The sequence below is a fragment of the Herpailurus yagouaroundi genome, unplaced genomic scaffold (genome assembly GCF_014898765.1).
Source record: "Herpailurus yagouaroundi ecotype Mexico unplaced genomic scaffold, PumYag 29, whole genome shotgun sequence".
NCBI classification, from domain to species: Eukaryota; Metazoa; Chordata; class Mammalia; order Carnivora; family Felidae; genus Herpailurus; species Herpailurus yagouaroundi.
Window position 1 is genome coordinate 74748578 of NW_024412377.1, and position 26401 is coordinate 74774978.

The following is a 26401-nucleotide window of genomic DNA, read 5'->3' on the forward strand; positions in this document are numbered from 1 at the left end:
TAAACAGTAAGAAAAAAATTTCAAAGTGCAATGCTAGATTTCCTAAAAATCCCCTGGGTAATTATGCAAACCTTAATTTTCACTGTTTAACACTTTACAGAACCACTAGCCCGTATTAATTGTTAATTAAGTATGCACAAAGAAAATCATCCTCCTTGACCTCTAAAGAGGTTAAATAATGATCACCCAACGACATCAGGCTCTAATCCCTGGAAATTTAAAGGTTATTTTACAAGGACAAAGAGTCTTTCCAGATGTGATTAAGGATCCTGACATAGGGAAATCATCCTGGATTATCAAGATGGGCCTTAAATCGAATCACAAGTGTCCTCGTAAGAGAGAGAGATCATATATATACAGAAGAGGAGAAAGCAAAGTGACACAAAGGGACAGGCTGGAATCATGAGATTATAAACAAAGAAATGCAGACAACCACTTAAAGCTGGAAAAGGAAGGAAACAAATTGCTACACCTTCAGAGAAAGAGTGCAGTCCTACTGACATCTTGATTTGTTCTAGAACCTGATGCTGAACTGCTAGCCTTCTGCTAGACAGAGTAAGTTCTAAGCTACTAAATTTGTGGCAATTTGTTAATGCAGTCACAGGAAACTATTCTATCCCCTAAAAGAGCTCTGCAATTTTTTATAATATTTAGCAAATGCATTCTCTTACATGACTTGCAGATGACAGTTTGTGATATAAGGACTGGAGCTATACTTTAAAAACAAAGTAGAAAAATATTTAACTTAATAGTAATTCAGCATTTAATAACAGAATAATAAATGTGTTTCCTTTCAGTAAATGCTTAGGTATTATTTTTCTAAATTTTCCTGGTTTGTAAATTATTCCTAGAACAAATATAACTTTTTAGTAGGTTTTTCTAGTACTCTAGGCTAATGAGGTAAGATTTAGTTGGCATTTAATGTCATCCCATAGTAAATTAGTAAATAAAATATTTCTTTATATGTAAACTCACTATTTTTTAAGAACAAGGAGTAAGATTTGTGTAATTTATAGTGACCTTCTTAACTATAATATTAGAGTCATTTTGAATACATAAATATAATGATAAAAGCTTTAAAAACTCATGAAAAAATTGCCCAACCCAATTACTATGAAAACAGTTTCCTTATTTATATAAACCTTTAATTCTAGTATAGTTCTAGAAATACAGAAAAATGCCAAAGATAGTACAGAGTTCCAATATACCCACATCCAGTTCCCCTATTATTAACATCTTACATTATAATGGTACATTTGCCAAGATTAATGAACCAATATTGATATGCTATTAAGTAAAGGCCATAGTTTATTGACATTTCCTTAGTTTTTACCTAATGTTTACCTAATTACTAAAAATTAATGCTGAGGAAAAATAAAGCATATGTAAATAAATGGGGAGATATTCATATTCATGAATTGGAAGACATAATATTATTGGGATGTCAAGTCTTGGTCTATTGATTGAGTATAATCCCAAACAAAATCCCAATAAGCTATGTGTACCTATGACAAATTAATTTTAAAATTCATATGGAAAGGCAAAATACCTAGCATAGCCAACATAATATTAAAAAAGAAGAAAAAAATTGGAAACGTCAACTTGATTTAAGGGTAATTATAAAGGTACAGTAATCAAAATGGTGTGGTATGCTTGAAAAATAGACACAAAGTCAATGGAATATAATCAAAAGCTCAGAAATAGACCTTCACAAATATAGCCAATTGATTTTTTGACAAAGGTGCAAAGGAGACACGATAATCTTTAAAATAAATGGGAGGGAGAAGAACACATAAACCTTATACTTTTCATAAAAATTAAATCAAAATCAATTACAGACTTATCTGTAAAATGCTAAACTTTAAAACCCCTAGAACAAAACAAGAGAAAGTCTACATAACTTTGTGTTTTGTGATGAGTTTTAGACACAACACCAAAAGCACAATCCATGGTAAAGATTATTGACAAGTTGGGCCTTATTAATGTCATATATTATTATACTTTCACTTCCAGTATTTACTTATAATTTTATTTACTTTGAATACATATAAATTCTACATGATGTGTTCTGTATTCCCGTTATTAGTATACATTTTTCTATATCATTACGTAGCCTTTATGGGCTTGATATCATTTTTAAAAAGTGTTTGCATAATTTAATTACTTTTAAATGCAAATGTAGAAAAATATTTAACAAGTGCTGAACCAAAATATGATTAATATCCTATGTATACATAATAAAGGCTCAGGAGAAATGTAATCATAAAATTGTGGTAATTTTGATATTTCATTCACTTGAAAATTTATAGTATATCGCACACATATATATATGATTAGTTCAAAATTAATGACCACAACACTTTTGTTTACATTTATTATCAAATACTGTTTAGAAGTACACTTTTATAAAACCAAGATGACTGAAATAATGTTTCCTCAGAGAGCGAAGGTAACTCTGAAATCACAGATATACATACAAAAGTGATGCTGGAAAATGTTTTATACTATATAGGGGTTTTGTCTCAAGAGAAAAATGATGAGATTCTAAACATCTGTTGAATTTTAGGAATAATTTCAAACATGTCTCAAGTCAGACTCTCATGTGGACATCAAGTGGAACTGTGGCATTGTGGTAAAGAACATGGCTGTTAATAACACTTGAGATGAAATCCAAATTTTGCTAAGTGCTAGCTGGGTGACATTCTTTCTGTGCCTCAGTTTACTTAACTTCAAAATAGGAGCTATACAGTACCTTTTTCAGGAGGATGCTTTGGTTTTGTTGTTGTTTAAAACTTTTTTAAAAATATTTATTTATTTTGAAAGACAGAGACAGAGCATGAGTGGGATGGGGGAGAGAGAGGGAGACACAGAATCTGAAGCAAGCTCCAGGCTCTGAGTTATCAGCATAGAGCCTGATATGGGGCTTGAACCCACAAACCATGAGATCATGACCTGAGCCAAAGTCAGACGCTTAACTAACTGAGCCACCCAGGTGCCCTTCTAGGAGGATGCTTTGGACTAAATAAGAGAATGTGTATTGTGTAGACAATAAATAAGAAACACCATAGTCATTCTTATTATCATTTGTAATATATCTATGATTTTTTTTAAAGTTTATTTTCAGAGAGAGAGAGAGAGAGAGAGAGAGAGAGAGAGAGAGAGAAGTGAGAGGGGCAGAGAGAGAGGGAGAAAGAATCCCAAGTAGGCTCTGCACCATCAATGGATAGCCCGATACAGGGCTCAAACTTACAAACCATGAGATTATTACCTAAACCAAAACCAAAACTTGAATGCTTAACTGACTGAACCACCCAAGTGCCCTCATTTGTAATATATTCATGTGTAACATATAATATACAAAGTGCAAATACCTAAACATGTGGATTTAATATAGCCAAAATTTATTTTATTTTTTTTTCAACGTTTATTATTTTTGGGACAGAGAGAGACAGAGCATGAACAGGGGAGGGGCAGAGAGAGAGGGAGACACAGAATCGGAAACAGGCTCCAGGCTCTGAGCCATCAGCCCAGAGCCCGACGCGGGGCTCGAACTCACTGACCGCGAGATCGTGACCTGGCTGAAGTCGGACGCTTAACCGACTGTGCCACCCAGGCGCTCCTAGCCAAAATTTATTAATTTATGGTCCTTTAACTATGAGGGGCACCTTATTTCATATACCCACACATCATAAAAAAGCAAAACATCCTCAATATGATGTGATTCCAAATAAATTAGTACTATCTATTGTAATTTAAGACCTACATATACTGTTGAAAAAGTTATGTGCATACAGTGACAGATAAGAAGAATGCATTTCACAGAAAATAATTTGATTGTCTAAGATTCTTATATTAAATTATTAAATTGGAGTTTTGGTGACATACCTATATTAACTGCCATTTAAAATATTTTACAACATTTACATATATATGTAAATATATATACATTTTACAACATATATGTGTGTGTGTGTATATATATGTATATATATATACACATATATATAATGTATCCATCCTAAATTGTGGCCTTTGTGGTTTTTAAAAAATGTTTTAAGACTATTTTTTCAGTGCAGTTTAAGGTTCACAGCAAAATTGAGGGGAGGTACAGAGATTGCCCAGGTACTCTCTGCCCTGTCACATGCATTGCATTCCCCCAATACCATACCAGAGGGTATATTTGTTATAACGGATGAACCTGCCTGGATTCATGATAATCACCCTCTGTCCATAGTTTACTTTATAGTTCTTTTTTGGTTTTACACATGGTATGAATTTGGACAAATGTATAATGACATGCATCTACCATTATGGTATCATATGGAGTATTTTCACTGTCCTACAAATCTTCTGTATCCCATCAATTCACCTTTCCCCCAGTGCAACCTATGGTAACCAGAGATCTTTTTCACGGTCTCTATAGTTTTGCCTTTTCCAAAATATCATATAGTTGGAATCATACAGTATGTAGTGTTTTCAGATTAGTTTCTCTCACTCATTAATACATACTGCAGGTTCCTCTATGTCTTTTCATGGTCAATACCTTATTTCTTTACAGACCTGAATAATAGTCCATTGCCTGGATGTACCACAATTTATTCACCTGCTGACGTACCTTTTGGAGGCTTTGCATGTTTTAGCAATTATGAATAAAGCTGCTGCAAACATCCTCGTACAGGTTTTTGTGTGGTGGTTTTAATGCCTTTGGGTAAATGGAAAAGACTATGACAGCTGGATCATACAGTAAGATGATGTTTTAGTGTTGTAAGAAACCACAGAATTCTCTTGCAAAGTGGCTGTACCATTTTACATTCCATCCAGCAATGAATGAAAGTCACTGTTACTCCATATCATAACCTGCATTTGGTGTTCTCAGTGTTCTGTGTTTTGAACATTCTAAGGTATAATGGTATTAATTTGTACTTCCCTTGTGAGTATGATAAGAGGCATCTTAATATGCTTATTTGACAGCTGTATATCTTTTTTTTTAGGAGAGAATGAGAGAGAGAGAGAGGGAGAGAGAGGGAGAGGGAGAACATGTGAGTCAGGGAGAGGGGCAGAGGGAGAGAGAGAAAGATTCTTAAGCAGGTTCCATGCTCAGCAAGGAACCTGACACCAGGCTCAATCCCATGACCCTGGTATCATGACCTGAGCCAAAATCAAGAGCTAGACACTCAAATGATCCACCCAGGTACCCCTCTGTATATCTTCTTTTAATGACATTTCTCTCAGTCTGTTTAGGCTATTATAGGAAAAAATATTATAGACTGGGTTCCTTAAACAACAAACACTTATTTTGCATAATCCTGGAGGCTTATCCTTGATCCAAGATCAAGGTTCCAGAAGATTTGGTGTCTTGTGAGAAGCAATTTTCTGGTTCATAGATGGCCATATTCTCACTGTGTCCTCACAGGCAGAATGGGGAAGAGAGTTCTCTGAGGCATCTTTTATAAGGACATTCATTCCATTCATGGGGGTTCTACCATCATGACCTGATCACCTTCCCAAAAGTGCACCTCCAAATATCATCATATTGGGGATCAGGTTTCAACATATGAATTTTGGGAGGTGGTTAAGGTTTGGCCCATTTTTAAATTAGGTTTTTTGTTTTCTTATTGTTGAGTTTTAAGAGTTCTTCACATAGTTTGTCTAACATACTTTTAGCAAATGTGACTTTTGCAACTATTTTCTCCCAGTCTGTGGCTTGTCTTTCCATTCTCATGACATTGTCTTGCCAAAGCATAAGATTTTTAATTTTAATGAAGTCCAACTTTATCAGTTCTTTCTTTCATGGATTGTGCCTTTGGTGTTATATCTAAAAAGTCATCAGAATACCCAAGGTTTCTGATGTCGTCTTGTAGGAGTTTTACAGTTTGGTGTTTTCCATTTAGATCTATGATCGATTTAGAGTCAATTTTTGTGAAGGATATAAGATCTGTGTCTAGAGTCATTTTTTATTGCATGTAGATGTCTAGTGGTTCCAGTACCATTTGTCGAAGATACCATCTTTGCTCCACTGTGTTGCCTTTACTTTGTGAAAGATCAGTTGACTATATTTATATGGGTGTATTTTGAGGCTCTGCATTCTGATCCATTGATCTAGTTGTCTCTTCTTTTGCCAAGACCTCATCATCTAGATAACTGCAGCTTTATAGCAGGCCTTTAAGTTGTGTAGTTCAGCCTTTCAACTTTATTTTACTTCAGGATTATATTGGCTGTTCTAGCTCTTTTGCAAACAAATATTTTTAATTGTACCATTCATTAAAATATTTCTACATGGAACATGCAATCATATCACTATGACAATTTTTACATATTATACAAAAAAATTAATTATACTCAGTTTCACTGGAAATGATTCTTTCTTTCCTTCTACTTCTCACTCTAGTTCTCACTCTTGCGCTTACTCTCTGTCCCTCTGAAATAATAGGCACACACTCATTTATTAAAATAGGTAAAATGAGGAATGCCATTTTTTTACCTTTAAAATTTAATTCCTAACACTTATGAATACTATCAGAAATGTAAAAAGTATAAATACCATTCTCTACACAGAAAGACCAGCTTCCTAGTTGCATACAAAGACACATATCAAAACAAACATAACTCTATACTTTCCTGATTTTGATCTAATGCTGATGTTAGGATGTTGAGTAATCAAAAGAAGGAGATATAGCAGTATCTTACACTCTGCTGTCTCTCACATTTTCTCTGAAACAGAAAGTACATTTTCCCCTTTATCAGAATGCTACCAGAGTGTAGCTTTAATAGTCAAAGATATGAAATATTATTAAATATTACATTTTTAAAATTATAGGTAAAATCACTAGATAGTAAGATAACCAAATTTTGATAGTCATGCATCCTTTTATATGACCACTATATTTATAGAAACACAATTGTTCTACAAATTAAAGTCTGAATTTTAAAACCACATAAGCCCCATATCAACAGACTGGTTGAACGAATTTAAATTATATAGCTTTTGTGAGATGCTTTGCTCCTTTACACTTTGCCAAAGCTGAGATGTAAAACAACAAATCACATGGCTTAAACTGCACTTGAAATTTGTGTTTTGCATAAGGCTAGTTACCTTTACCTAGATTTAGATTGGTTAGAGAAAATCTGAAATTTTGACTTGACAAACAGCTATTGCCCCAAGAGATAATGGAGCTCTTGGTTGCTCATAGAATATTTACACACTAATGCCATAACATTTTCCATTTTCCAAGGTGGAAGAAAAGCTCCCAAAATAATAGATAACAACATATAAAGATGGTAACTGATTAAGAGGGGCTTAAAGACCTTCAAAATACTATGGGGCTATTAAGTATTTAGGAAGATGTAACCAGATAAATTTAGAAGGATTACAGTGTGTCTTTAATGAGCAAAATTTTCCTGCCATAAAATGTGGAATTCGTTCCAATAATTGACTAAAATCTCCTGATTACTAAAATTGACAGGCGTATTTGACTTTACAGCTCAAAGGAAATACAGAAAGGAAAGGAAAAGATAGTTTTTCACGACATAGTACCATTAAATAATTTATTGAAAGAAAAAAGTACAATACCAAAAACTGTGTGCCATTATATCTTTGTTTTTAAAGAATCTATATACAAGTGAAATAGAGAAAGTCCTATAAATTTAAACAATACCAATTGTTCCCCAATAGTGTGTATAGACACTAAGAATACTATTTCAGGGGCACCTGGGTGGCTCAGTTGGTTGAGCGACCGACTTCGTCTCAGGTCATGATCTCACAGTTTGTGAGTTTGAGCCCCGTGTCAGGCTCTGTGCTGACAGCTCAGAGCCTGAAGCCTACTTCGGATTCTGTGTCTCCCCCTCTCTCTACCCCTCCTCTGCTCATGCTCTGTGTATCTCTGTCTCTCAATAATAAATAAACGTTAAAAAAATAAAATAAAATAAAAAGAATACTATTTCAGTAACAAATCAGTTTAAGGCTCAACTGCAGTGGAAATTGTTCTAGACTATGTTTTTTATTTAATTTCTATTCCCACTTTTCTTTGGATGGCTAGTTGTGTTAGGGATATGATTATTTACTCAGAAGTTAGTTTAAAAGCTAGGCTTTAAAAATTATTATGAAAGATTTAAAAACTAATTTAAACAAATTAAAATGTCCTTGCAACTATCATTACTGCTTCCCAGAGGCTTGATGTACACTTTCCCTTCCTTATATCTGCTCTCCAGTCTTTGCTTTAGGGAGTATTCTGCAAGACAACTCCAGCTGATGAGAGCTTCTGCTTTAGAATTTTACATGGAATGTTTTCTCTGTGTGTGTTTGCTGTGAATAATTGATGGGTCTAAGTGATTCTAGATTGGTAATGTGCAATGTAGTATTCACTCTCTTAATCTCCTTAGATTAAGAAGAGGATGCCCCATAGGCTTCTGGCCCCTGGAAACAAAGCACAATAATGCACATGGAAATTGCTTACTTAATCAGTAGTCTCATAGAGGGCTGTGAAAGTTAACATCATAATAATCCTAAAGAAGCAGGATATTATGATGACTTTGTTAAAGATAGGGCTAAAACCCCACATGCTAACCAAATATTTAGGGTTATAAAGCAAAATAGGAATTGGAAAGTGATACTTCTTTTTGCTTGTATTAATGATACAGTGAAAATTAAATTTGTATCTGTTATGCATTTGAGATTTTTATTCTGACGATAGTGAAATCATAATACCACAAAGGTTATTTGCAGTATGTAGACCTCTATAAGACCATGTCTTAATGTTGCAAATAATCAAAAGGAATGAAGTGGATGTAGCAGAGGAAAAGAACTGAAACTAAGGAGATTTTACTGAAGTTTAGGCCCTGTATCAACAATGTAACGAGACCTAGGATTCTAAGCCAAGTATACTGGACTAAAACTACACATCTATACCATACTCTCTGTGGCAAGACAGGAGATTTGTATAAAACACTTCTCTATTTTCTAGCTCATAGGAAGAAGGCTTAAAGAGAGATTATCACAGAAGAGACTAACATATTAGTGAAAAGTCTAAATCTAGAATACAGGTTCCTTAGAATAAAAGAGGACATACTGAGCTTACTTGAAATTATGAATCCTTAATTATGTAAATTAAAGTAATACTAAATGGTAAGAAACAGGTGTCAAACTCTCTCACATTATTTTACCAGCAGAAGAAACAACCAACAATTTTACTTAGAAATGCAAGAGAAATGAAATATTTAAAAATAATTATTTAAAAAAATTTTTTTCACAGTAAGCTCTACACTCAATGTGGGGCTGAACTCTTGACCTCAAGATCAAGAGTCACGTGCTCTACTGACTGAGCAAGACTGGTGCCCCATAAGAAAAATTCTGTTGGAAATGTTAATATAACTGAAGTAGAGATGAAATAATAGAATTTTAAAATATATTTATCATTTTTATATTTAATATTATCACATTGAAATGGCAGACATAGAATATCATTTATTAACCATTTCTTAAATTTTTCCTTACCTCCATTTATACTTAAATACAGCTTTGTAAAATGAATAGCTTATTTGTAAACTGAATATATTCTGTTTTTGATTGACTTGCTTTCAAAAAATCCATTTTACTTTAATTGACAAACAGTATATGCTGCTCTGACCAAAGTTCAGATATTAAAGAGCAATGTTAAAGACATTTAGCACAAGTTAAGGTTTTCTTCCTGATATATCATGAAAATTCAAATATCATTGGAAATGGAAGAGTACTGGATAAAAAGTTACTTTTAATAGTATGTGTCAGAAAAAAAAATTAAAGATTTTAAAATTTAAAACCTCCATAGAATTTTCTTTTCTAAAAATGAAGGGTAATTTATACCTCCATATTAAGCTAAATTTGTTTTGGAAAATATATTGTTGGGTAGGATTACAGATGTGAATTAAAATGTATTGATATGAAATCTGACCTAGTTTTACACTTAGGTAAGTCCACTTATCTTAAGTGTAGTGACTTGCACAAAAATATTTTTATTACATAATATAAAAATGTTGAGAAGTCTCCAAATAATTCCCATTTCATCAAATGATTTTGACATGTAAATCACTACTGTACATAACCTAGAAAGTTCAAGTGAACTCCCCTCTGAAATAAAGTTTTCACCAATCTGAAGTTTCCTGAAGGTATCATAAAAAATTTGGTGCAGTCTATGAATAGCCCAAAGTTTAGGTACCAGGTAAGTGTGCTTGGATTTGTATGGGGAAGTTTTCCCAAAGATAACACTACTGTGGATCACAGAAAAGAGGCTAATAACCTAAAAACATGCAAGTTATGATATCAGTTTTCATGTTCTGTTAAAAATAATACTGAGAGGTATGCCTGGGTGGTTCAGTTGGTTGAGCATCCAACTCTTGTTTTTGGCTTGGGTTGTGATCTCATGGTTTTTGAGTTTGAACCCTGCATCAGGCTCTACGCTGACAGTGTGGAGCCTGCTTGGGATTCTCTCACTTCCTCCTTCTCTGCCCCTCCTGCTCTCTCTCTCTCTCTTTCTCTAACAACAACAACAACAACAGCAACCAAACGAAACCAAAACAAAAAAGAGACACATAAATAAGAAAGTCATATTGTGTACATAGCTACTATACTTGTGTATTCCTGTCTTCCTTCACCCTACTCTCCAACTTACTGGCACTTCTGAAATGTAATTCTAGATATTTGATAGATAAGACTCAATAAATGATTAAAAATGCCTTTATAGGCCTGATAAATTCACCTTAGGGGAGAAAATAGGAATATATTCCCATCAATGGAATAAATGGAGATGAACTCCTTAAATAACTAGAATTTTCACATTTATTTTAAACTCACATATAACTAAACATTTAGCATGTCTGAATAGCACCTAGATTAACTACTTCTGCAGATGGGAAGCAATTCAATTTTTTTCTTATCTCCAAGGAAATTTTTTATTCCACATTATAGCTTTTCACCTGCAAAATTTGATTTCAAAAATTACCTCTTAATGAATAAGAGATAAAAAACAAATAATGATCTTTAACTGAAAGTATTAGCCTCCACTTTCTTCCAAATTTGGGACATGAGACTAATCCACTTTTTTATTGCCAATTTGGAATATAAATAATTTTCCCCTCTCTCTTGTGAAAGTCTGTCATAGTAACTTAGATACCATGAATGTTAACATTAACCCTTTCACCACACAATAATAATCTTTAATATACTGTTGTTACAAACACTTGCCTGCTATAATAAAAAAAAAGAAATGAAGAAATTGTGATTGCAACCATGCTTTAGTAAAACCACAAGGAAATAGAATATGTCACATTTTGATTACAATAACTAGAATTACAATATTTATAAACATTGTTGCTTTACAAACAGCTCTCAATGCATTTATTTTCTTTCTCCTTATGGTTCAGCAGCATTATTCCCACATTCCATTGAAAAAGTCCAGCAGGCAGTGAAAAGAACTTTAAAGCAATCTACTGCAATGCTGAAGCCAAAGTATCGACTGGAATGGTATACATTTGGACAGTCATAACTATGATATTAAAGAAGACAGGCCATGCCTGACCTGCTGTTGATATAACCACAGGCTAGCAACACATTCCTTAAGAGCCACACAACCTTCTATCATTGAAGATTCGTAGAGGACAGATGTTTTCCATCAGTGTGATAGTATTTTTACACTGCTTTCATTAAACTGTCATTTCTTAAACTGCTTCAATTTCAGGCCCCTTTTATCGCTTTGTTAGTTTTAATGCATCTCTCTGTACCTTGGGTGACAGGAAGGTAGCCCTAACTTTAATTGTGTGTATACTTGCCAAAGATTGGGCCAGACATCCTCACAGTAGCCCTCTGTGGAATTGTACCTAATTGCAAAGTGAAAGCAATAATGCAACAAGCAGCAGCATAAAGATCACTGGTTATTCACGGCGAGCAGACTGAGAAATATTATGTATGTATTAAAGTGCTTTGAAGTGAAATATTTATGCAACTCACTTTGAAGGAATCAATAACTTTGATATATTAGTACAGTTGAAAATATTGTTCATTTAACAAAAATGGATATAAGACAGAAATAAAATGGACGTTCAAAACCAAAAGCTATCTGGCAAACTAGAAAACACCCTCAGTACAACTGAACTAAAATGATCCTTTCTAAAAGTTCCTTTTTAATGCAAAAGTTTAAAGATGTGTATTTTACATCATTTTGATATTAAATGGCAATATTTACTTGATTTCCTCATTTATTTTATTTTATTTTATTTTATTTTATTTTATTTTATTTTATTTTTATTTTATTGTTGCATGACTTGAGGTACACCCATCAGGACATTAGTTCAAACACAGGCTTAAAAGAAGGAATTTTATTCTTAAACCATAATTTTTAGAGAATGGTGGATGTGTCACCCATGAGAACAAAAGCCAATTGATAAGAAAACCAGTTATACATCAGTTCATTCTAATTTTGTTCTGATTTCTCCTGCACCCTTGTGAGGAAATCAGGAATAAAAATTCTGAGATGGTTATTTTGGAATGCAATGAACATTCCCTGAATTTGGGATCTGCCTGCATGTTTTAGAGAACTGTAAAAGATACAAATTAAAAGAAGACTATGTTTCAATTTTAAAAGATCTGCACTTAGATTTCCTGAAATTAATATAAAGATAATAAATTACACTCTTGATCACTATGATGAGTCATCATTATCCAGGAATTTTTTTTTCCCTGACACTCCACTGCTTCCTTGGAAATCACACTTCTGGGTTATTATCACAGTAATGAGTAGAGTTGTTAATGTGGACTCTGATCTTTTGGTAATAAATTTGTATTCCATTAAAAAAGAACAGACAGTAAATGAGAGGTCAGTTAGATATTATCACAATATGAATTAAGTTATTTGATTGAAATTCATTTTCTAGATTATATTTTTATTTTGTTGAATGTTTCTAAAAGCAAACAAAATTTTGTGATGCTTCTATATTTGGTACATAGGCACTAAACAAATAATCAAGAAATTATCTCTATGAAAAAAGAAGATGTGTTTTCCTCCATACTTACTAATGTACACCTCATAATATGAAATTTAATTAGCCAAACTCAATAATTCACAAAGCTGGAAAAAGAATGATAATGGACAATCACAGCCTAAGCACAGGAACACTATGTACAGATATATTTCATTAATGGAATTAATTTAGCATTGTAATTAAATAGATTACTTACTAGCCCACACTATAATTTCATTAAACTAATGATAAAGCTTCATCACCAAACATCAATTAAAGAACCTTTCCAATTGTGGCATACATGGTAGAGTTTTCATACAGTCAAAATAGACTGACAAGTTAAAAAAATCCTTCTTTTACTTACGTTCATGGAAGTTTTTATGCAAAACAGTTAATAAATCTAAACAGTTTCATGTGAAGAGAATTATTAAAATTGCTCAAAATTTTATAAAATGAATCTACCAGTAAGTATACAGAGATTTTGAAAATTATTCTCCTCTATCCTCCCTGTCTAAACTTAAAACTGTGTAGATGTGTACTTGCACATGTAATAAAAGACTAGAAAAGCTCTGATTTGTATATTTCCTTCAATTATAAACAAACATTCATTGATTGTTTACTATTTGTCAAGTCCTGTCCCAGATGCTTGGTATATAATAAAGAATTAGAAGACAAATATAATATTTATCCTCACAGACTGCACTTAGAATTTTGTAGAAAATTTGTGAAGATGAACAAGATTATGTGAAATTTTATGGTCATGTATAAAAGTTATTTATCAGAGTTAAGTTTAATCCCTTTTTTCAGCTAGAATAATGTAGAAATTAAATATTAATTTAAATAATTTTCTTTAAAATATCAATGAATGATTTACTTTAATTTACTTAATCTTCAACTATCACATACTGTGTGCCTGGAATGATGCAAGATTTTCACTTCAAGGAAAAGAAAAAGTTTTTTTTAAGTTTTTAAAAAAGTGGAGAATAATCATTCCTTTACTTTTTACACATGCATGCTGTTTGGCTCATATCCACTGTCAGTAAAATTTAACCATACATTTACACTAATCACATATAAATATACATTTTAATGTATATTTTAAAAAGTAAATCATACATGTCTACAAATCCAAATCCCTTGGAAATATTCAGGCAATATATTATGGAATAAGTCCCGTCATTTTTTTTTCACTAAAAATTAAGCCTAGAAGAAGAAATATCTCAAGAGTATCTTCAATAATTTTATTGGAATAGGATTATGACGCTTTTTAAAATATAAGGAGAACATACCACATGAGTATTTACTTATCTTTTTAATTCTTCTTGGAACTTGTCTTATTCCAAAAATTTACCTCACTATGATAAGCTTTTTGGAAAGCACTCAAAAATCATGCAGGTGAAAAAACATTATCCATTACTTATATTATATTATTAAATTTGCACTTATCTCCAGCATTCAAAACAAACCAAGGGGTTCGACATTTCTTTTTCTCATCCTCATTCTCAAATGATTAAATGAGTAAGTCTTTTCTTCCTAAATACTACAGATTTAGATGAATTTAATTATCATCTTCTATACTATCTTAAGACTGTGCATTTATAATCTGTTTATGAAATATGATAAATTAATTTTGTTGCTAATATTAAATTTTATGGTTATATGCTTTGTATGTTTAACAAATGAAAACTTTGCTAAAATTAAAATCAAAATGAAACATTTCAAAATGTTTTCAAAGTTCTGCATCTAGAGTTCATCAATAAGCCTCATTCTTTGTATTTTATGGATATATGCAGTACACATACAGGTTCTGTCACATAATAGAGTCTTGATTAACCAGGATATTTTTCTGTAGTATCAGAAGCACCTGTTTCAGAAACAAACCCTAAAGACTAAAACTAACTTAACATTTGGAAAAATATAACTATATAGTTCAATGTTTTTTTTTTTCTATTTAAAAATAGAACTTCATGTGGTATTGCTCTTAAACTCAAATACCACATGCGAGGAAGATCCTGACCCCAAATTCTATGCTAAACTGAAATATTTACAACCTCTATGTTTTAAATTATGTTTCTTACCCCTAATTGCCTAGAAGGCCATGTAAAAAATCTGGTAATAGCTTGGGTAGAACTGAAAAACAAATTATATACAAACCATGTACAATTTCAATAAGTAGAAGACACATGAGAGTAAAGTTTCTAAAAGTAGATTATTAATCTATGATAAGTGGGATAGATATATATTTATAGAACTAGGTTTCACTAAATGAAATTAAAGGAGAATAAGCTTTGAAGTAAAGCAGACATAGATATGATTCCCAATTCTCTCACCTCTTGTCTAGGCAACCAGCAAGTTATCCTCAGCTTCATCACTGAAGTTGGAAGAACAAAATCCACTTCACAGGATGGGTATGTTTAAAATGCACCTGGCATATTTTAGACTTCCTATAAATGTTATATCTGTTAAATTATTTGATAAAATTCTTCAGTATCATATCTGCGCATTAATTCAGCAGATGTCATATAAAAATCAAGACTTTAACAAATAACTTACATTAGACTACCAGTCATTATATCTATACACTGCCTACTTTTTAATTCCTTTGAACGCATACAGCAAACTACTTATGACATAATAACAAATATCCATAAATGAAAAATTAGAAAACATTAACGTTTTGTGAATTTACCTTCATGTTTTCTAAATAAAATTATTACAACTTTATAAATAACTATTCTATTCCCTAGACCTGTCCCTCCTTCAATTCTCAGGGACATCTACCATCATAATTTCATATTTATCATTTAATATGTGGTTTCACATATTCACTATATACATAAGCATCAAATTATTTATACCATTGTTTTGCTTATTTTCTTTCACATAAATGCTACTTAATTGTCCATATTTTTCTGTTCACTTATTTTACTTTTCTATAATACTTCATTTTGATAGAAGCTGATATTTACTGAATATTTCCAAGTTTTCTAGTTGATCTCGGTGTCAACTGCTGTGGTAAATACTTCACATATATTAATTTGCTGTACTCTCACAACAGTCCTATGGGGGAGACTTTTATTACTTTGATATTATGTTTTATGTTATATATTTTATTTACACTTTTATAATTTTGTTATTTTACAGACGATCAAAATGGAAGACAGAAAACTTAAGCAACTTATAGAATGCTACACAGGTAGTAAATGGTAGAGCTGGAATTTGAATCCAAGCTGACTGGATCCAGGGCCCACACGTTAATCACATTACCCTGTGTTCAAAATCAAAGAACAGAGCATACGTTTGTATGTATTTTCCTACTGATGGAGAAACCAGGTGTTTCCAATTTTTTACCCTTGTAAACAATGATGTAATAAATGTCCTTGAATATGTCTCCTGATTTCCCTTCAAGAGATCCTTGAGGACAGAGACTCAGGTGGATTATTTGGGAGTCTCAGGGTATACATGTATCCAACAGTGGCCTTTCTTGCTTAACATACTGAGGCTCAAGAAGACCAAGGTATAATTAACAATATTTTTTCTAAAGGCTTCTGGTGTTTGGAGGAAAATACCCTCTATGCTCAGTATGTCTTGTATCCTTTGCTCATCTTGTGTTAACACATGTTTCTACAACAGAAGAAAATCTATGCATATTTAAGTGACTTCTAATATCCTAATTAAGAGACTATTTAAGAGACTTCTAATATCCTAATAAGATATCTAATATCCTAATATCCTAATTAGAAATTTAACTAATTTCTAATTAGTTAAATTAGAAATTCTGATAAACAATGAACATTTTAGTACAGTGCATGGGATATACTGTACTTAAAATAATGTTTCATCTGGATTCAAATTTAACTCAGTGTTTTTTTTTATTTTTATTTGCTAAATTTGGCAACCTCACAAATAATCATCCATTGGATGGCTAATCAGCAAAAGAACCACCCCTATTTACTGGTAGGCACATTGAGAAGATGTGACTAAACCAGTGTCACGTAATCTAGCTACAAATTAAATGTGACTACAGTCTATTCTCTGCCTTTCCAAACTCCTTATGTTTTATTCAAGTGGAAGTAGATGGAATGTGTATATATTTTATCTTTTTCTTTTTTTTAATATGATGTTTATTGTCAAATTGGTTTCCATACAACACCTAGTGCTTATCCCAACAGGTGCCCTCCTCAATGGCCATCACCCACTTTCCCCTCACTCCCACCCCCCCCATCAATTATCAGAAACCTTTCCATAGTTATATATAAGTGCTGCAATACCTTTCGCAACTCAGGTTATCTTGCTTCATTTATTTTTTTCTTGTATAATGACACACTAAGGTACCTTTTTTTTTTTTTTTAAAAATCTTATTCCTGAGGATATAACTAGAAGGATCATTAACCATCTGCCAACTTCTGCTTTGCCTCCTCAACCCCATGCCCATATTCACTTCCTCTCTGTTGTATGTCATAAAAATGCACTCTGGTTGAATAAAAATGGGTAGCAGAACACAAAAGGTGTTTCCATGAGCTAAACTGACATTACATTAAATAATGAGGAATTTGCAAGTGGGAGAACCCTATATTATCACCCAACACCTCATTTTATGATTATAAAAAAAGAAGAGGAATTAAATACAAATTTAATCATCCTCCCTATAAAATGAGACTCTCTGAATAAGCAGGAACAAAGGACAGCCAGTGGGTCTTAGGTATTACAGCTGCCAAAGATGAAATCTGTACTCCGGGGCATATTCATTTCACTAGTTAAGTGCTACTTGAACTAATAGCAATTTCTTAGGTGAAAAGAATTTTGATATTTTTCTTATTTTTCCATTATGGAGCTTTGGCATTTCATCAATTGGCATATCCTACCAATTGTGCTGAAATGCTTCTAAGGTTCTGCACAGAATACGGAGGGATGCTTTTGTCTATAAAATAAACCATCAGTTTAGACTGAGATTTTTTTTTTTCTAAAAGAAGTGAAGTTGATTACTTGGCATCAGTCCTTCATCACAGATACTACTGAAGAAAAAGGGACTGTGGAAAAAAAAAAAAACTGAAGGACATGAAGTCCGTGGGGAAATAACGAAGTATAAGTGCTGCAGAGAGCAGCCAGAAATGGAATAATATTTCTTCTGTGAGGACCTCAGTAATAACAACCTATGAATGATGAGACTTATTGTAAATGGCAAGAGTACTGTGGGAGAATAAAAAAATGCTACCCTGTGAAGGATACCGTTTCACATGCCCTATCTCTTTCCCCTTCTTCACAGATCATTTGAGCTCTCTTTTTTATTATTCTTCTTTCCAAACAATAAATATTTAGAGTGAGCCAAATATGTGCCACAGACTAAAAGTACAGCTATGGGGAAAAAAATGACATCTGATTCTTACCCAAATTTGATCTAATAATAAGTAGACAATTACAAAACAAATATAGAAATACCAATAATGTTGATGGAGGATCTACAAAGAAAGGAGGAAGTAATTGTAATCATGGACTTGGCTAGAAAAATATTCCCATAGGAAAGTGACATTGATGTGTGTTATAATGGAGAAATAGGGTTACATTAGGCTAGAAGTGGAAAAAAGGAAATTCCAACTAAATGGGCCAGCCAAAGCAACATATAACAAATAATCTGATTGTTAAGACGATTTGCTATTTCTAATACTGAAACTTGAAAAATAAGCTGTGGCAAGATTCTGGGTAGTCTTATAGATCTCACAGAGGAATAGGAGTGTTATATGAACACAGGGAATAGGAAGAAAATGTGGATGTTTAAGAAAGAATGCAACATGATTCAATGTGCATTTTGGTGGCACTGTGAAAAATACGTAAGAGGAAAAAAAAGTTAGAGGTAATTATATCAAATAGGAAATCATTATAATTATCCAGGTGAAATAAATTATGAAAACTCAAATAAGACAGCGGCAGCACAGACAGAATGGAAAAGCAAATTCACTTAGAAAGTAGAGTTGACAGGATTCAGGGAAGGGTTGGGTGAAACAGAAGCCAGACCTAAGATTTTGTGCTTGCAAGAATGGGTATATTCTGATTCCACACAAAGAGATTTTGGCAGATGGAGGAGCAACATAAATGTTAAATTTTGAATCTCGAAGTGAAACTTCTAGAATCATATCTATTATGTTAAAGAAATGTAAGATTAATTATGCAAAACAGAAACCTCAACCCATTTGAATACTTATCCATCCAATTTTATATTCAAGTGATAATAATTGAGACTTTGAAAATTTGGGTATAAAAGGTACTTTTACAAACTTTATTTATTTATTTATTTACTTTTATTTGCGTATAGTTGACAATATTACATTAGTTTCACGTGTGCAACATAGTGATTCAACATCTCTACATGTCATGCTATAATCACCACAAGTGTAGCTACCATCCATCATCATACACTGTTATTTTAATACCATTGAATATATTCCCTAGGCTGTACCCTTTATTCCCATGACTTATTCATTCCATTCCTTTCACCTGTTCGCCCATCATTTCACTTTCCTTCCCTCTGGCAACCATAGGTTTGCTCTCTGTATTTATAAGTCTGATTTTGCTTTTTGTTTGTTTTTTTATTCATTTGTTTTTTAGATTCCACGCATGAGTGAAATCACATAGTATCTGTCTTTCTCCTTCTGAGTTAATTCATTTAGCATAATATCCTCTAGGTTCATCTATGTTGTTGCAAATGGCAAGATCTCATCCTTTTTATGGTGGTGTAATATTCAATTGTGCGGCGTGTGTGTGTGTATACCACATCTTAGTTATCCACTCATATACTGATGGACACTTAGGTTGCATCCATATCATGACCATTATAGATAATGCTGAAATAAACACAGAGGGCAAATATCTTTTCAAATTAGTTTTTCATTTTCTTTGAGTAAAAATCCAATAGTGGAATTATTGGATCATGTGGTATTTCTATTTTTAATTTTTTGAAAAACCTCCATACTGTTTTTCACATTGGCTGCGCCACTTTACATTTCCATCAACAGTGCACAAGGATTCCTTTTTCTCTACATCCTCACCAACACTTGTTATTTCTTGTGTTTTACTCTAGCCATTCTGACAGGTGTAAGGTGATACCTCATTGTGGTTTTTATTTGCATTTCCCTAATAATTAGCGATGCTGACCATCTTTTCATGTGTCTTTTGGCTATCTGTATGTCTTCTTTGGAAAAATGTCTGTTCATATCTTCTACCCATTTTTTATTTGGATTGTTTGGTTTTTTTTGGTGAATAGTATATATTCTTTATATATTTTGGACATTAAACTTATATCAGATATATCATTTGCAAGTAGCTTCCCCCATTTGCTTGGGTCGCCTTTTCATTTTGTTCCCGGTTTCCTTTGCTGTGCACAAGATTTTAATGTAGTCCCAATAATTTTTTTTTGCTTTTGTTTCCCTTGCCTCAAGAGAAATGTGTAGAAAAATGTTGCTACAGCCAATGTCAAAGAAATTATTGCCTGTGTTCTAAGAGTTTTATGGTTTAAGGTCTCACATTTACATCTTTAATCCATTTCGAGTTTATGTTTATATATGGTGTTAAAAAGTGGTCCAATTTCATTCTTTAGCATGTTGCTGTCCATTTTTCCAGGCACCGGTTGTTGAAGAGACTGTCATTTCCCTACTGCATATTCTTGCCTCCTTTGTCATAGATTAACTGGCCATATAAGTGCAGGTTTCTTTCTGGGCTCTTTATTCTTTTCCATTGATCTATGTGTCCACGTTTGTGCTAGTAAAAACATTATTTATTTTAAAATTATTTAACTTAATCTCACAGGAACCTGGCGATACTCCTATATAATATCTATTTTGTAGATAAAGAAGTTGAAAATTAAAAATGAACAGTCCCAGAAAAGTGACTTAGTTTTATCAAAAGTCATGCTTCTTTAGGTAATGGTATTAACACAAACCAAATTCCTTGACTGGAATCAACTCACTAAGCCTACAGTAGCAGTCTAAGACAATTAAAAAAAAAAACAAAAAAACAAATAGTTGTTGAAGTCCCATGTTGTTTTCTCTTTTAATGCCTTTATAAATTGAACTCTGGTAAGATTTTATAAAAATAAGACTATTAAAGACATTCTTAACAGTAAGCAATAAAGTAAAAGCAAGAAATAATGACCATGAAAATAGAATACAGAATATGGCTTGAATTTATGGTATAGATTTCTATTTATGAGAGACTAAATATAGTGTGTGATCATACTGCAGAGAAATTTTATTATCAGCTTAAGGTATGACTATATTAATAACAGGAGTCAGAGAGTTTTTTAAATGTTTTACAAAGATAAATATTATTTTCAAACAAAATATTATATAAATAATAAATATAAATCTTATATAAATATAAATCTTATATAAAACCCTAAAATATAAGATATATTTTACATACAATCTTTAAATACAAGACACCTCAGTGGAAGCAGGAACAAGGAGTTAAGTTTTATCTGCTTACTCTGGTATGATTACATTAAAATAGAAGTTTTGTGCCACAACTATCCCTTCAATGTAAAAGTTATCTGATCAAAGCAAGAATATAAAATATTTGCAGCAACTATGATAGACAAAGAGTTAGTCATTTAACATAGAAACATGGCTTGAATTTATAAAAGAAAAAGAACAAGTACCAAAATAAATGAATAAAAGTGCAGAATAGGAATTCATACACAAAACATATATTCATAAAATAGTATTCAACATAATTAGGAGATTGAAATTAGAATCATATTAAAATAGGGGCACATGGGTTGGCTCAGTTGGTTAAGTATCCAATTCTTGATTTCAGCTCAGGTCATAATCTCACGATTCTTGGGTCCGAACTCCATGTCAGGCTCTGAGCTGACAATACAGAACCTCCTTGGGATTCTCTCTCTCTGTGTCCCTCTGCCCCACACTCGCATGCTTGCTCTCTCTCTCTCTCTCTCTCTCTCTCTCTCAAAATAAAGAAACTTAAAAAAAAAGAACCATGTTAGAATAAAATTTTCCCTATAAGATTAACAACTACTACACAGTTACGATGCATAATAAGGAAATGAAATAAGTACATCTATAGCACAGATGAGGAAATAAATCGCTGACTTTCAAAGCGCAACTAGGAAATTAATTAAATTCAAAAGGCATCTGATCTTTGATCTACTAATTCTTCTTCAAATATTTATCATACATATATGCTTTTACTGGGTGCAAATAATATTTTACTATTGTAAAATTGTGGAAACAGCACGTCTGTCTAACACTAAAGGAATCCTTTTTGTTTAATAACGTACATCAAAACCATCAAATGCAAGGCTGTCTTTTAAAGTGCACCTGGTGGCTCAGCTGGCCAAGCATCTGATTTCAGGTCAGGTCATGACCTCCTGGTTTGTGGGTTTGAGCACCACGAGGCTCTATACTGACAGCTCAGAGCCTAGAGCCTGCTTCTGATTCTGTGTCTCCCTCTGTGTCTTCCTCTCCCCTGCTCACACCTCTGCCTCTCTCCCTCTCTCTCTCTGTCTCTGTCTCTCTCTCTGTCAAAAATGAATAAACATTTAAAAAATTTTTTTAAAAAGGTGAACTGATAAGTGCTTTGTTTTGGAAAATTTTCAAGGATGTACAGAAGTAAAATAACTAAGTACTAAGTATCATATTCTTCTATTTGTATAGTTATATTTTATAAAAAGCATAAAGCTGGCTATTACAGTTGTATTTTCATACATTAGCTATCAGTACACATTGAATTTTTGTCAACTTATGTATTTCCTTATAAGGAAGTAATAACTGGTTCTAATAATTATGTATAAGTCAAAGCAGAATGAATCAATAAGGTATAAAGAATAACAGCTATTCTAAATTAAGAAAAACAACAACTGAAATGCAGGTGAGCCTATGTTACAGTAAGAAGAAAGAGAACATAGATCTTTATCCAGGCCCTATGATACCTAGGTCAGAATATAAAGAGTTCCTCCACTCAAGGTTCCACAGCTGGGGGCAGGAAGGGCTGGGGAAAAAGTAAGCAGTGCAAAGTAGGAAGACAAGAACCACAAGCAGAAAGTTGAGGGTTTTTTTTTTTTCTTTGGTTGTTTAGTTTTTTTTTTTGGTCTCAGTGCTGATCTAAGAAACCACTAAACATGGAGAAAGAATAAGATCAGCATTTAAGATAGTTCCCCATCTTGAATAAATAAAATAGATTTTAGCTTTGGACCCTTGAAGTCTTCCCAGAAAGTAGAATTGAAAAAATTTCATTTCCTATAAATTTACGTATATTGTGAGGTACATTTCAGCCTGCCTAGAATGTTTATTAAAAATTCCAGGTATTCCATGGGGCACCTGGGTGGCCCAGTTGATTGAACGTCCGACTCAGTTTTGGCTCAGGTCATGATTCCAGGGTGGTGGGATGCAGCCCAATGTCAGGCTCCATGCTGAGCTTAGAGTCCCCTCAAGATTTCTCTCCCCCACCCCGTCCCTCTCCCCAGCTCATGCTCTCTCTCTCTAAAAAAAAAAAAAAAAAAAAATATTAAAAAGAGAATTCCAGGTATTCCATCAATAAATTCCATTCATCAAGGACTTACTAATAAGGCCATAATCGCTTCAGTGAATATCAGAATGCAGCCTCAGGTGATCTACACTGGAAAAAAGCTATGGAAATTTTTCTTCTCCCTTTAAAACATTATCTGTCAGAAGAAAGACAACTCTGGTTGCCAGGAAAGAAATTCTCATATACTTTCTCTCTCTTTCTCTACTCGATTCCCTCCCTTCCTCTCTTTTACCCTCCCTTCTCTCCTTCCTCCCTCCCAGACTCTTTTTCTGAAATGAGTGTGCCTATTACCTGATGTTAAACCTGGCTAGTTACACTAGGGTAAGTTCCATTCTTAAGAGGAACCATGAAAACAACTTTGTGACAACAAACTTTCAGTTTCCTGAAACTGATTCAGTTCTCCCAATCTTGTACTGTTCTTAGGTGGGTGGTAAAGGCTAAGTGGTAAAATGTAAAGAAACAATAAAGTTTTCTCCTGGTAAAGATAAGAAGACCCACCCTTTGTTCTATGTACCAAATCGATTGCTATGAAAAAAAAAAATCCCTTATGAATATTAAAGCATTGGCTGGTGTCATGTAAAACCATTTGGTTCAATAATAATAAGACTAACTATGATGTATTGAATGAACATTCTCTAAGTGCCTGGCCTTGTCCTTAGATTTTTACTCATTTTCACACTATTCTGCCCACATCTGGCCTTGGTTTTATTCCACAGTGGACATGACTTTTGCCTTGGACTTTTCCAAACTTTCACCCTTTTTCTAGAAAGTGTAATCTGCTCAGACCAGCTAACTTGGGGAGACTCACTATTAATAAGGGGAGGTTAGACTCTTCTGGGAAGCAAGTATCACCAAAATCAGCTGAACTCTCTTGTTTAAGGGGAAATTATTCAAATTTATATTTATAGTTTCTTTACAATAGATTTTAGTGATCCAAAATCTTGTAATGGCTGCATGCTAAGTGAAAATGAGACTGAATGTCTTGGTGGCTCTCTCCTTTGGCATTCTTCTAAGTCAAGGGAGAGAGAAATGGAGTTACTTGACTCCAAGTAGAACATCAATCTACTATGTGTCCCAGAAAGCACAAGTAGGGTTAAGAAATGAGAATAGACACCAGCCATTATCTAGGCGCTAAGAATAACAGATAATGGTTCTCGTTTGTCTTTTTTTTCCCATTCTGATATATTCAACATTGATTAATATTATCAAGACTCAACCAACCCCTGAATTTTTTTTGCAAAGATGACATCAAGGCGATTTAACTCCATTTTTTTCAAGGACAAAAAAAATAAGACAACCCCTTCAAAAAACAAACAAAAAAACAAACAAACAAAAAGACCACTCTTATAGTACCACAAGAACTTAGCAAAATAATTTTAAGATTTAACTTCGTGAACTCATTGTGCTGAAGAGTCCTCATACATTACTGACTGAACTAATTCATAAATGAGATTATCAAACCAGAGGGGAACTATCTAAGATCCTCAACTTGAAATAACAGAGCATGTTTATGTTTAAGACAGGCTTGTTCCATACCATGGTTTTATTCTACATTGTGTTTAGTTTGGAATCAGACACATAAATTTTTCATAGAATATACCAGAAAAATATCATATAAATCTGATTCTGATAAGTCAATGCTCTGTTAACATAAAAAAGCAGAATAAATTAGAAAACATATGAAAGGAAAATACAGGTCAGCTAAAAAAAGGAAAACAAAAAAAGAGAGAAAGAGAGAAGTCCCCAGAGGTCACAAAATAGAGAAAGTAAAATCAGAGTGCTTACGAAAAGTGTTTTTAGGCACCAAAGTTTTCAAACTGAAAATTGGCTCTAAAGTTGAGAATATGTACTGTCTCTTAGATAACAAAAGTTATATGTTAAACATACGCCTCCTTTATAAAACCCTTAACACTGAAATGTTTCCTATCTTATGAAAAATCCAGAGAAACAGCATGAAAGATCACAATCTCTCTGGACATTTTGACAAAGTTGATCATGTTCCGGTCTTCAAAGCACTTTTTTTTCACTAGGTATCAAAGTAATACATTTATCTGGCTTTACTCCTACAGTGCTGGATATTCCTCAATCTTTCTTTTAGGTTCCTCCTTACATCCTCAACTTCTGTCCTGGTATCTCTTCTTTTTTCTTTGTGTCTACTCTCTTGGTAACCTCATCCAGTCTCATGGCTGTAATTTTATATATAGGCTGAGTGTTCCCACATTTATTACTTCAATCTGAATCTTTCCCTGAACTCTAGGTCCTTGAATTCATTTCCATAATTAGGATATACAACTGAATGCCTATTAGGCATATCAAACTTAGAAAGTCCAAACCAAAATTGTGGGCTTCCTCCAAGAAAACATGTTCTCATCTCAACAAAATGTCAAGTAGATAAAATGTCATCTCTTATTTCTTTCTCTCAAACCCAATATCCAATCTGTTAGAAAATACTATTGTTTCTATTCCTATAATAGGGAATCTAGTACCTTCTTGCTACTTCCACAGCTACCAAACTGGCTCACATTACTTATGTCTTTTATTTCAAAAACTTTCTAGTTTTTTTTTCTACTTACGCACTTAAATCTTTCACAATAATCTCAAAATAGCAACCAAAATTAGTGTGGCACAACATAAGTTGGATCATAATATTTCCCTCATCAAAAAACTTTAATGACTTTCTATCTTACTCATGTTAAAAGCCAAAGTCCTACTGATGGTCTACAAAACTATCTAAGACTTTTTACCTTATCTCCTATTGTTCTTCTCCTTTCAAATTAGTCACAATCACATGGGTTTCCTTGATTTTCTCACATACAGCAGGCGTATTTTTACTTCATGGTCTTCCAACTTACACATGGCTCACACCCTTTGTGCATTC

General features: G+C 33.0%; 1 long non-coding RNA gene across 1 annotated transcript; it reads left to right on the forward strand.

Moving 5' to 3' along the window:
- The first annotated feature begins 400 nt into the window (after nt 1-400).
- On the forward strand, nt 401-16314 carry LOC121041274 (uncharacterized). Its single transcript, XR_005795646.1, has 3 exons — nt 401-555; nt 15329-15395; nt 16132-16314. It is a non-coding gene; the product is annotated as an uncharacterized LOC121041274 (long non-coding RNA).
- The last annotated feature ends 10087 nt before the right edge of the window (nt 16315-26401 follow it).